This window comes from Dermacentor andersoni, chromosome 5, assembly GCF_023375885.2.
Source record: "Dermacentor andersoni chromosome 5, qqDerAnde1_hic_scaffold, whole genome shotgun sequence".
NCBI classification, from domain to species: domain Eukaryota; kingdom Metazoa; phylum Arthropoda; class Arachnida; order Ixodida; family Ixodidae; genus Dermacentor; species Dermacentor andersoni.
Genome location: NC_092818.1, coordinates 34726993 through 34739069, shown reverse-complemented (window position 1 = coordinate 34739069; position 12077 = coordinate 34726993). Strand labels below are relative to the sequence as shown.

The 12077-nt window shown below is 43.1% G+C and overlaps 1 pseudogene; it reads left to right on the top strand.

Annotated features, from left to right (window-relative positions):
* Positions 1-7668: 7668 nt before the first annotated feature.
* On the top strand, positions 7669-11697 carry LOC126519925 (uncharacterized; annotated as a pseudogene).
* The last annotated feature ends 380 nt before the right edge of the window (positions 11698-12077 follow it).

The following is a 12077-nucleotide window of genomic DNA, read 5'->3' as shown; positions in this document are numbered from 1 at the left end:
ACCAAATTCGCTTGAAACTTTGGCTCGCCCATCAGTTGCCCCTTGGTATACCTCAAAGCGATAAATGTAGCCAGAGACTCCTGCTCTCACCCACACCTTGAAGCCCCAGTGCTTCGGCTTTTGGGAGGTATTGCTTTATGGAGGAGCGCCCCTTGAATGGTATCACCATCTCATCCACGGATTGGTATTCCTCAGAATCAATTGCCGAGCAAAATGCTTCGTTGAGTGTATCAATGACTGGCCTCATCCCAGCCAAGCGGTCATTCTGGTAGCTTAGAGTGTCGGTCCTATCGTTGAGGTGAAGGAATCTTCGAATCTCCTCAAAACGGTTTACAGGCATTGAATCGGCGACAACGTCCATTCTAAGGCCGGATTCTGTGGACCAGTAATTCCTGATTCTTGGGTAATTGATGTAAGTCATTACCAAGCACATTCCAAGAAAGACTTTTAGCTCTGGTAAAGTGAACCATAGGTTATCTTTGCGTTTTTGCACTGCATACAAATTTGTTTGAAAAACAATGTGCTCCAGCAATGAGTCCGGAAATTTGGCGAGGAAGTAGTCAATCGGATGTGTACCATGCACGTTGACCCTATGCTCACCAAGAAAATCGGGAGGCTTTCCTGCATAGTCATTGTCTTTGTCGGCAATCCACACTGTGCTGTCCGTTCTCGCGGCAGATGTCTTCGAGGGGGCTCTTGTAGCAGAGCCTGTTGACGCGCCGTTAGCACGCACAGGCTCACGGTCATCACTCTCTTCTGAGCTGCTGGAAGTGTCAAGGTCGGTGAGTAGTTGCTCCCAATCATCTGCGTCGGAATCGTCATCAAAGTCAGATGAGAGGTCCAAAAGAGCATCGATTTCCTCTCTGGACAGTCCTCGCTTTGAAGACATCTTGGAAAAGTATCGTTTTTCCCACGGTCTACGGAAATGGGGAACTTATACACACCCAAAAACTCCCGCAAAAGCTGCCTCAACCGTGCACGAAAAGCGCAGGAAAATACACGCGCTTTCATCCCAGGTCTGGCTCTCTGCGGGTACATTTTTGTTTGGTGGCGCTGCAGGTAAGGCTACACTTTTCATGCATAATGTCCCCAATTGAGGACACCTCTTCTTTTCCTTGTACCGAGCCCATAGCCAAGAAAAAAACGGCAACAAAATCAGATAATATGGATGAAAAGTTGCTCTTTGCGCAGATATTTTTTACAGTCCAAGAGCACCATAGCCTGTCGAGCAATTATTTTTTTCTTTTCTACGAACGTTCAGTGACCTCGAACAAGCCTACTCTCCTTTAGAGACTGGCGCTTCAAAAAACATGGACAGCAAGCGCCATCTATGTAACAGTTTAGAAACCTTGGCATGTCCTCAAATGGCATGTCCTCAACCATGCAGCTAGTGACTCGCTGCAAGCAACTGGACGACTTTTATAGCAGGATAAATATGTGTCCTCATATGAGGCCCGTATGCATGAGAGGGTTAAATAGCAGATATGTATTTCCGAATTTTCAGAATTTGTTAGTGTAAGAGTAATGCTACAAATCATGTAAAAATAATTTTACAGACTATATGTCCATGGATGCATGCTTCGTCTCAGGACGTAACAGTGCCATGTGGTCGGGGGATGAATGCCTATTTCAGATTTAAATATTGGCTTCCAGGCCTGGGTTAGTCTCCTACACTGAGTATTCTAGGTCAGAGCCCAGTTACTATAGGAAAGTGAATTAAACTAGGAATTATAAACATCAAAAGATCTTGTTCGGGACACTAATGTAACAATCAGCAAGGTTCTTTGTGCATTCATTTCCAGATTTGCGAGATTATATTTTGACTGGTTTTATTAATGCGAGAACAAATATTTATTTATTCTCATGCTAGAGTTGGCTGCCCCCATTTACACACAACCCCTTTACAGGCTAAAAATTAGGTGTATTAATAGGCTGTTTTTTTGGTTTTGCGCCCTCAGTGTTAAGGGATGCAAACGGTGACATACAACAGAATGCAGAAATATGTTTAAGTAATGCAAGCAGGGCATGGGGCTTTTTAGGCAGATGCGTGCTTGTGCTATTTATAAAACTCCCTATGGTATGCCCCAAGGTAGTTTGTAACCCTTTGGTAGAAACACTGACACCCACTTATTAAGGGGAAATGCTCCTTGAAACACCTTTTTTAAAATCATTTGTACTAGAAATTTGAATGCACGGCCATTCATAGGGAGTTTTACGTAGATTTGAATTGTCATTGGTTTTTGTGTAGCAGGTGTTCTTTAGTTATGTCCTACATAGTGGCAATATATTTTTATGGGCACTTGTTTATAAAAGTTTCGCAAATAGTTTCATGCTGTATCTTATTTAGGGTAGTTGTATACCGTAGAGTGGCGATACCTATCGAAACAGCTTGTACAATTTCTGGAACTATGCAAAAGATATTAGGCCACTTTAAATAATTTTTACAGATTGCAATTTCAATTAGATATTGGTATTCTGCTTATCTTGAAGAGTATGTATGCCAAATTTAATTTGTATAGGACAATTATAAGTGCAGAAGCTCATTCTCATGCTATTGTGAGAAAAAAATTATTGAAGTATTGTCAATAATTTTTTTTCAGAGTACATGAGAGGTATGCAAGATTAGTACGCAGGCCTGCCTGCCTACTAATCTTGCATACTTCTAGTAACTTTACGTACTGTTTGAATAGATATCGGCACCTTGCAAGTCTACAGGGAGTTGAGTTAACTGCAGCACACTGCTTTTTGTGAAAATTTAATACACAAGAAAGTGCCCGCAAATATGACTATGTTTTGCCGTTGTGTAGGACATAACTCAAGAAGCAGCTAAGCAAAAGCTAATGGAATATATGAGATCTGCATGAAGCACTGTACAATTCGGTCTCTTTTCAAACCTCTAGTACAAATAATAAAAATATTTCGAGTAATATTCAAACAGCAAAACGTTCCCGTTTAGTCAGTGACCTACAACATAGCGACGCAAAGCTTAAGGCAAGTCCTCTTGTCGAAGTGATTCTATGCTGTCTTCCCAAGGGCTTCTGTTAAAGACGGTGAATTTTCCTGCATTTGCCAGAAATGCAATACTAAAATGTTTGTGAATGTGCGATTGGTATTGGCACATTAACAGAAAAAAAAAGACAGCTGTGTGAAATGTAGACTTGAGACGTGACCTTGTTGGACATTTAAATTTTGACTCCATATATTTATGTTGTGTTTTGTACTGAGTGTTTCAGCGGTGACTGCCACTAATTATTGAACATAACTGCGTCATGACAGTGCGACAATTTTAACTAACAGAAATTTATAGCAGTGGCAGGCATTAGAATTACAGTACTCAATAATGTCTACTTTGTAAGAACTCAGACTAGCACCAGTTCTGAGATACATATACCCAAAAAGTAATGATCAAATAGATTTCTTTTCCACACAAAATTGTCCCACAAGGCTTACAGAAGGCTTTTTGGCAAAGTAATATCTGAAAGAGCAAAGCATGTTCCACCAAGTATGGTGACAAATAATTCAGAGCTGCCAGTCTGAGGACTCCTACAAACTACCAATACCTTCAGCACGGACTAGCTTCAATAATGGGATGTCAGCGTTTTGCTGAAATTAATGAAACTTCAATTATTGTGATCTTGTTTAAGAAGACATTTGAAATTAATATGCAGTTCTAATCCCTGTCGCTTTTGTAAATATTTCCCAATTATTTTTTCAGGCTACAATTTTTTATAATAATGGTATTCATTGCAGAAAGAACCATTACATGGCATTTAATAAAAAAGGTTCTGGTCGTTGTAGATTTTCTGTCTTCACCATTTGTTCTGTTCCGCAGCTGTTTCTTGAAATCTGAAATGATGTACCTATCTCTTTGTTAGCGATAAACAGGGAAATCTGTCAGTATGTTTTGTTTAAAATGGAGCTGATCAACCCAATAGTTAGGCTATTTGCTAATTATAAATTACAACGATAATAGTACCAAAGCATAAAAACAGACTGACGCTGAATAACAGCTGTTCCCAGCTACATCCACGCAGCTGTGCCACACAATGTGCATGTGTTCAGAAGAGCCAAATTCCCCAGAGAGAAAGCAGCAGTAACTCATTGTTCGTCATCTTGTACAAGCAGATTATGCGCAAGATGTAATTTATGCTCAGTAAATACATAAGTCAGTCATGTGAGGCGTCTCACTTTAGGTTGCAAGTTGGAACTTCTTGCAATCTTGCTTGTTTTTATTTTGTTTCCTTTGTGAGCATGAGTGACTTAGTTGTCTTGGCACATATTGTCAAAACTGTTTCTTCATCAATGGGAATCACGAAATTTCAATTACACATGAAATTCCCAGTTACTGATAAGGTAGACTTCGAGCTTAATTCTCCTATCTTTCATATGTTTATCTACCAAGTAGTTTTATCATTCATTGAAACATATCCATGCAAAGCACCGTGGAAACCCAAATTATAGATATATGTTCTTGCTTTCTACCCTGCTCTACAACATTATGAAGATACAAAGCAAAACTATAAGTTTGCAATTGTCCCCCATAACCAGAGTTTCACTTAGAATTTGAAAAACAAAATTAACATCCTGCTATGGTGTGAGAGTTGCTTTGGGCACCAAGTGAACTGCGTAGCACCTGTGCTAGAGTGCACAACAAAGCAGAAAATTGCACCAGATTGGAATGGCAGTCGTAAGTTAAGAACAGATGTTTTATTTCACGCACCATTAATGTGGCTTATCATCTGCTCCTGCTTTGTTTTGTGGGAACGCATACATTGGGAAGACAATTTTTTGCACCAATCTTACCTTAGCGGGACACCAGAGAAAGGTAGAAATCAAGAACAGGTATTCACACTTTGTTGTCCACAGTGTATTATCTGGATGTGTTTCACTCTACAAAAGACTACTGTGGTAGATAATCACAAATACAAAAGAATGAAAAGAGGTATGTGTCAGTCATCCTTCCGTGACCTCCAGTGTTTATAGAAACACTTCTTTCTGTATATGTGCCAAGCCTTAGGGAGGCTTTACGATACTCAGTCATGCTTTCCAAGTTAAAAATCGGAATAAGGACAATCACTAGAACATTGTATGAATGATTTGTAAATGTGGCGCCTAATGTAACTTACTTACGTATGTGCTGAGGGTAGATTACAGCCAGTGCATAAGCTGCTCTTACAGGATAGTTTGTGATGAGTAAAAGAAGCCTTCCTCACATCTTCCTCTTTGTTTCTTTTGGACCTTGGTGCACCATGTGTATTGTTACAGCTGCATGCATGCAGCTTGGTATAGTTTGTTTATGTGTTCTGCTTCCTCCCTTGTCCTCATTATTCATGTGCTATCTTTGCCGTAACAAAATACAGCTACCTGTGCTACATATTTTGTCAGCGTGTTTAGATTATGGCAAGTTTTGTATTAGTGGTTATTGCAATCTGAAATTGTCTGTGTCAGCTATTATACTTCGTCTTGCAAAAGTATGTTTGTCAACATAAATAAACAATTAGTACAAGTTTTGCTGTATTTATTTTTGTAATATCTGTTGTGAAGCTTTTATACACTGTTGCATGTTGTATGACAAAATACAATTGATGCACAATTTTTAATGTGGTATTTTTCAGATCAATTTTCAACTGCCACTAACACGCACAAGTTGGGGGGGGGGGGGAAAGTGTCAACTAGAGTTCCATAAGGTAAGACAGCTATTCTTACTGTTAGACTGGATTATCAATTGCCAACCAGTTGTTTTCAGCAAGCTTAGTATAACGCATAGCTTATGTAATCTAAGTTCGAATATTGTTTTTATTGCACTTGATTATCTGGGTCTCCTTTGTACATAAGTGCGGCCTTTTTTATTTGTTATGTGTAGCTTACTTGCTTAAAATATTAAATCGTAAGTTCTAAATAAAGACACGTCTCGAAGAACCGTGAAATAGGTTTAACTTATAAATGTTTTGACATTAGAGACTTGTGCAGTGCTGAATTGAACTTCTACATGAGTTACATAATATTTTGGGGTCTCATTATGGTTCTGAGTTGCATTGCAGTGTCATGCATATGCACCTGCAGGCTACATATTGGATGTTTATTTAGGACTGTTTTGCTTGGTTGGCTATTGATTCCAGTTTAATAGTAATGAGAACTGTCTTGCTTTCATGGTGATTCTGTGCTGACTAATACATTTGAATTTTTCAGAAGACGACAAAGCGTAATGAAATGTTAACTTATTGTTGCTAACCTGCCACGTCCTTTTTGGCAAGTTTGCTATGGGTTCTTTCTTGTATGTTGTCTTTTCACGGTAGTCATCTTGCGAACTAGCCGTAGTCGTGTGTACTTACAGCAAAAGTTGGTGACACATATTGAAAAGCGGCTAGACACTGCCATCCGAGAGTCAAACGACTTACATGGATTAGTTATTTTACTATCATTGCAAGAGTCCTGCACCGCGCACTAAGGGTAACTAGACACACACTGCTGGAGTCGTCAGACTCATCACGAATAGTTGCCCGAATCCTTGAGCAGTAGTCATGTGACCCTTTATCTTGAGTCGTCTGACTCCTGAAGAATAGTTAACGGACTCCCTCAGCAGTAGTCGTGTAACCCTTTTGAGAAGGTTAGGAGACAACTACAAGAGAGTGTGCAGGACTATTGTGTGTGCAGTCACGTAACCACCTTGTATCGAGCACAGATAGTGTCGGGACTCTCTGCCGAAAGAGAGTTCGGGTGTCTCCCACAAAGTGTGTCGTATACGTGGCGAGTCCAGACTCTCCGAAAAGAGTAAGAGGTACTCTTTTTTTTCTTAGTGTGTACTGTTCGTTAAGAAAATGCTGTCGAAGCTGAAATAAGTCTTCAGTTGCGATTCATTGATTTGGGTCGCTTCCGTCATTACAAAGAATGTGATATATGAAGAACTTGTTTATTCACATTGCTAGCTAAAATACATTTACGCTACTTATCGAGACGTGGACGCAACGGTATCTATTCAATTGAATGGCTTAAAACCAAGCAAAGAGCGGTCTTGAATTGGGTTATATTTACAAACCCTGCTCTTCAAGGGAGTCACGCGTAATTCCACTATGCGTGTAATCTGCTATTCTCTACTGTTCTTTATGCAAATGCTGTCGAAGCTGAAAAAGGTGTTCGGTTGGGATTCATTGATTAGGGTCGCTTGCGTCGTTACAAAGAATGCGATTTATGAAGAAGTTGTGTATTCGCATTGGTAGCTGGAATACATTTACGCTACTTATCGAGACGTGGATGCAATGGCATATATTCAATTGAATGGCTTAAAACCAAGCAAAGTGGGGTCTTGAATTGGGTTATATTTACAACCCCTGCTCTTCCCGGCAGTCACGCGTCATTACTGTTGTATCTGTGCAACGTATATCAAGCGTATTCTCTTGTTACTGTGCGCCGCGTATCTGATGCACGCGGTCATTGTTCACATGTGCTATTGTATCGCTAGCCAATCGCATGCCTCGGCTGCACCCATGCTCCCTTTATAAGGCGAAGCCACTGGATCGTTGCTGTTATGTTCATGTTGCTGTCCGAATAAATACTTGACTTCACGGCGTCTCTGGTCAACATGGCGACGAGGATGGGATCGTTCAGGCAGAGGCAATGACCAAGCCTGAGGAAACGGCAATGACGCCACGGCAAGCGAGGACATCAGTTATGACCAACACCCTGGGATGTTTGGCCGAGTTCTGCCCAGGCTCTGGCAATATCGAAGTCTACCTGGAAAGGTTCGACCTGTATGCAACCGCCAATGGAATAGACTCAAGTAAGAAGTTGCAAGTCTTCTTAACAATCCTGGGTGAAAAGGCTTACGTGACTCTGCGTAGCCTGCTGCTGCCGAAGAAACCAGCGGAAGTCAAGTACGAATAAGCTACAGAAGCTCTCCGAAAGCACTATGCTCCAAAACGGTCAGTGGTTACGGAACGGTATCGCTTCTACCAGCGAAAGCAAGAGCCGGACGAAAGCCTAAAACAGTTCATCGTCGAGCTGAAAAGACTGGCTGCAACGTGCTCGTTTGGAAGCTTTTTGGAAGAAGCGCTCCGGGATCGACTGATTGCTGGACTCAGGACGGATTCGATTCGATGCCGTCTCCTTGCCTTGTCAGACGACGAAGTCACCTGGGAGCGAGTATGCGAAATTGCCACCGCCTTGGAAACGGCCCAGAAAGACACCCGAGAAATGCTACCGGAGGGGTCAACCGCCAGTCCTGCCGACGTTTACTGGTATCGGGAGCCCACCACGCAAGGCAGGCGACACGCGACGAAGACCGCTAGCAGCGAGCAGCGTGCCCCCCAAAACGGTCCAAGGAAGCAACGTGGGAAAGGCATTGTTCGCGCCTGTCATAGATGCGGCGGACTGCACGCGCCAGTGAGTTGTCCTTTTCTCAAAAGTACCTGATTCAAATGCTCGAAGCCAGGGCATGTAGCGAAAATGTGCAAAACTAACGTCGTGCACAAAGCTGAGGAGACCTTGCCGTCAACAGACTTGCTGACTGTTAGTACGACTAACCAAGTTCATAGCTCTCCGCCTATTGTGCTTAAAGTAAAGGTAAACGGCAAGAAGATTCCGATGGAACTAGACACGGGAGCAGCTGTGACCATAATGTCTGAAAGAGACTTTGATGAAAATTTTCCAAATTACCCATGTTCCAAAGACGACGTGCGTCTAGGAGTGTATAATGGCACTGCACTCAAAGTGAAAGGCGTAGCAAAGGTTAATGTGTCTTATCAGAACCGAAGCCACGATCTGCCTCTGATAGTCGCAAAGCAAGAAAATGAAGCCCGCATGCCGACGCTTTTAGGTCGAGATTGGATGACTACACTAAAAGTTGACCTGCAAAATGCTGTTCAGCAGTTGCAATGTGACGTGGATAACATACAGGAGGGCAGGCAGATGGTAGCAGCGGAAGCTGAAAAGAAGTTGAAACAGTTGTACGGTGATGTGTTTGAGCCAGGCTATGGTTCTATCAAAGGATTCACTGGTAGTATACGAATGAAAACCGATGTGCATCCAACTTTTTGTAAGGCGAGACCAGTACCATATGCCTTTCGCGAACAAGTGGAGAATGAATTGCATGACCTTGACAAAGCTGGTGTGGTGTACAGAGTCAGGCACAGTGATTGGGCTACACCGCTAGTTATCGTGCCAAAGAAAACGGGAAAAGAAATAAGGATATGTGGGGACTACAGAGTCACGGTCAATCGGGATATTGAACTTGACCACTATCCACTGCCTCTGCCAGAAGACATATTCGCGTCACTGGTTGGAGGGACCATGTTCACCTTACTAGATTTGTCGAAGGCTTACCTGCAGCTTGAGCTGGATGAGCAGGCACAGCAACTGCTCACGGTGAATACGCACATGGGACTTTTCAGGTTCCGGCGATTGCCGTACGGAGTGGCAAGCGTACCCGCAATGTTTAAGGCCGTGATGGACCAGGTTTTACAAAACATACCTGGGACAGCCTGTTACCTGGACGATGTGTTAATAGCAGGTAAAAACCTGACGGAGTGCTATCACCGTTCCCAGCAAGTGCTACAGGCGCTTAGTAAGCACGGCATTCGTGTAAACGCAGGGAAATGCAAATTTTTCCAAGAAAATGTTTGTTACTTGGGGCACGAGCTAGACAAGCATGGCGTACACCCAGCAGCGGAAAAAGTAAAAGCGATTCGAGAAGCGCCAAAACCAAGTAATGTGACTCAGCTAAAGGCATTTTTGGGCCTAGTAAACTACTACGCTAAATTTTTGCCTGACCTAGCAAATGTGCTAGAACCTCTCCACCAACTGTTGCGCAAGGGCAGCACATGGAAATGGTCGAGCCAGTGTGACGCATGTTTCAGTCGCTGTAAAATGTTGATCAGTGAAGACACGGTCTTGGAACTGTATGATGTCAGCTGTATTTCTTTCGTTACATGAGACGCTTCTGCTTACGGATTAGGCGCAGTGCTGTCGCACGTGGTTGAGGGCGTAGAGCGACCGATCGCGTTTGCATCGCGGATGATGACGCCTGCTGAGCGTAACTACGCGCAAGTGGAAAAAGAAGCGCTTGCAGTTGTTTTTGGAGTGAAGAAATTTCATAAATATCTGTACGGGCGTACTTTCAGTGTAATAACTGATCACCAGTCGCTCACAGTCATATTTGAAGCAAAGCACCACACAAATGCAGTAGCTGCAGCTCGTGTGCACCGCTGGGGAATTTTTCTTGCTAACTACAGCTTCGTATTTTGCACAGACCAGGAACAAAGATAGCCAATGCAGATGGTTTATCACGCCTTCCACTGCCGGAAGCCGGTGACGAGGCAGAAGAAATCTTTTATTTTTCGCCTGTCAATAAACTCCCCATACCTGCGAAAGATATCGAGCGTGAAATTGAAAGATCCAGTTCTCAGTGCTGTTCGTGAAATGGTATGGCACGGATGGCCGCGGGCTGTGGACGCTCATTATCAGCATTTCTTCGTGAGGCGATTTGAACTTTCAGTGGATTGCGGCTGTTTGGTGTGGAACAACAGAGTCGTGATACCACATTCGCTTCAAAGTGAAGTTATGTGTTTGTTGCATGAGCAACACATTGGCATTACAAAGATGAAAGCTCTTGCAAGGTCAATGGTTTGGTGGCCAAAGATAGACAACTGCTTGGAACAAACTGTAAAGCAGTGTGAAATTTGTTAAAGCACAAAATCTTTGGTGCCACTTGCGCCGCTTTCATCTTGGAAGTGGTGCACAAGCAGTTGGGAGAGGATACATCTAGACTTTGCTGAAAAAGAAAAAAAGATGTTCCTTTTAGCTGTAGATTCCTATTCCAAATGGTTGGAAATAACAGTCATGACGTCAACGACCCCGCAAAGCACGATCGAAACAGTGCGCTCGTTGTTCGCAAGTCATGGCCTACCTAAAGAGGTAGTCACTGATAACGGGCCGCAGTTTCGTGCAAAAGAGTTTGAGGACTTCCTATCGTCAAACGGGGTTAAGCATACGCTTACTCCACCATATCATCCTCAGTCCAACGGTTCGGCCGAACGTGCGGTTCAAACAGTAAAGCAGTCGCTGTTGAAGCAATTGCTGCAAGACCAGAGGAATAAAAGTTCCAGGTCACTGCAGCACAGAATTGATAATTTTCTGTTCGCCTATAGAACAACGCCGCATACATTCACCGGCCAAACACCAGCTGAACTCTTTGTGAGGAGGAAGTTGCGCACTAGGTTGTCGTTATTGAAACCAGATATGCAGGATGCAATAAATGCCAAATATGAGAGTAATGTACGTAGTGCAAACAAGAGGAGGAGTTCACCCAGAGTATTTTCTGTTGGGGATAGTGTTTGTGCGTTCAGTACGTGGGGAACAGGTGAAATGGCGTCCAGGCAAGATTGTGGATGTGAAATCGGCAATGACATACCTTGTGGTTGTGGATGGACAGACGCGGTTTGTGCACGCGGATCATTTGCGACATTCTTTTGTAAAGCCTGGTAGTGTTGTGAAAGAAAAGGATGTACCTTTGCCACATGCAAGTGAACTGCTTGAAAGTGAGTTTCCTTGCACCCGCCTCAAACCGGCCAGTGTTGGATCGTAGTGATGGTGGCCCACTCTCACATGGAGCCCAAAGTGCATCAACGTCAGAACAAAACGATGCTGGTTCACCTGTGCTACCCAGGCGCAGCGCTCGTGATAAGCGGAAGCCAGATCATCTGACGTATGACAGATTCTGATCTTGTTGGAGGGGAAGTGTTGTATCTGTGCAACGTTTATCAAGCGTATTCTCTTGTTACTGTGCGCTGCGTATCTGTTGCACGCGGTCATTGTTCACATGTGCTATTGTATCGCTAGCCAATCGCATGCCTCGGCTGCACCCATGCTCCCTTTATAAGGCGAAACCACTGAATCGTTGCTGTCTGTTATGTTCATGTTGCTGTCCGAATAAATACTTGACTTCATGGCGTCTCTGGTCAACACTTACATTATGCGTATAATCTGGTCTTCAAGCCAGTCACGCGTAATTCCACTATGCGTGTAATCTGCTATTCTCTACTGTTCTTTATGAAAATGCTGTCGAAGCTGAAAAAAGTCTTCGG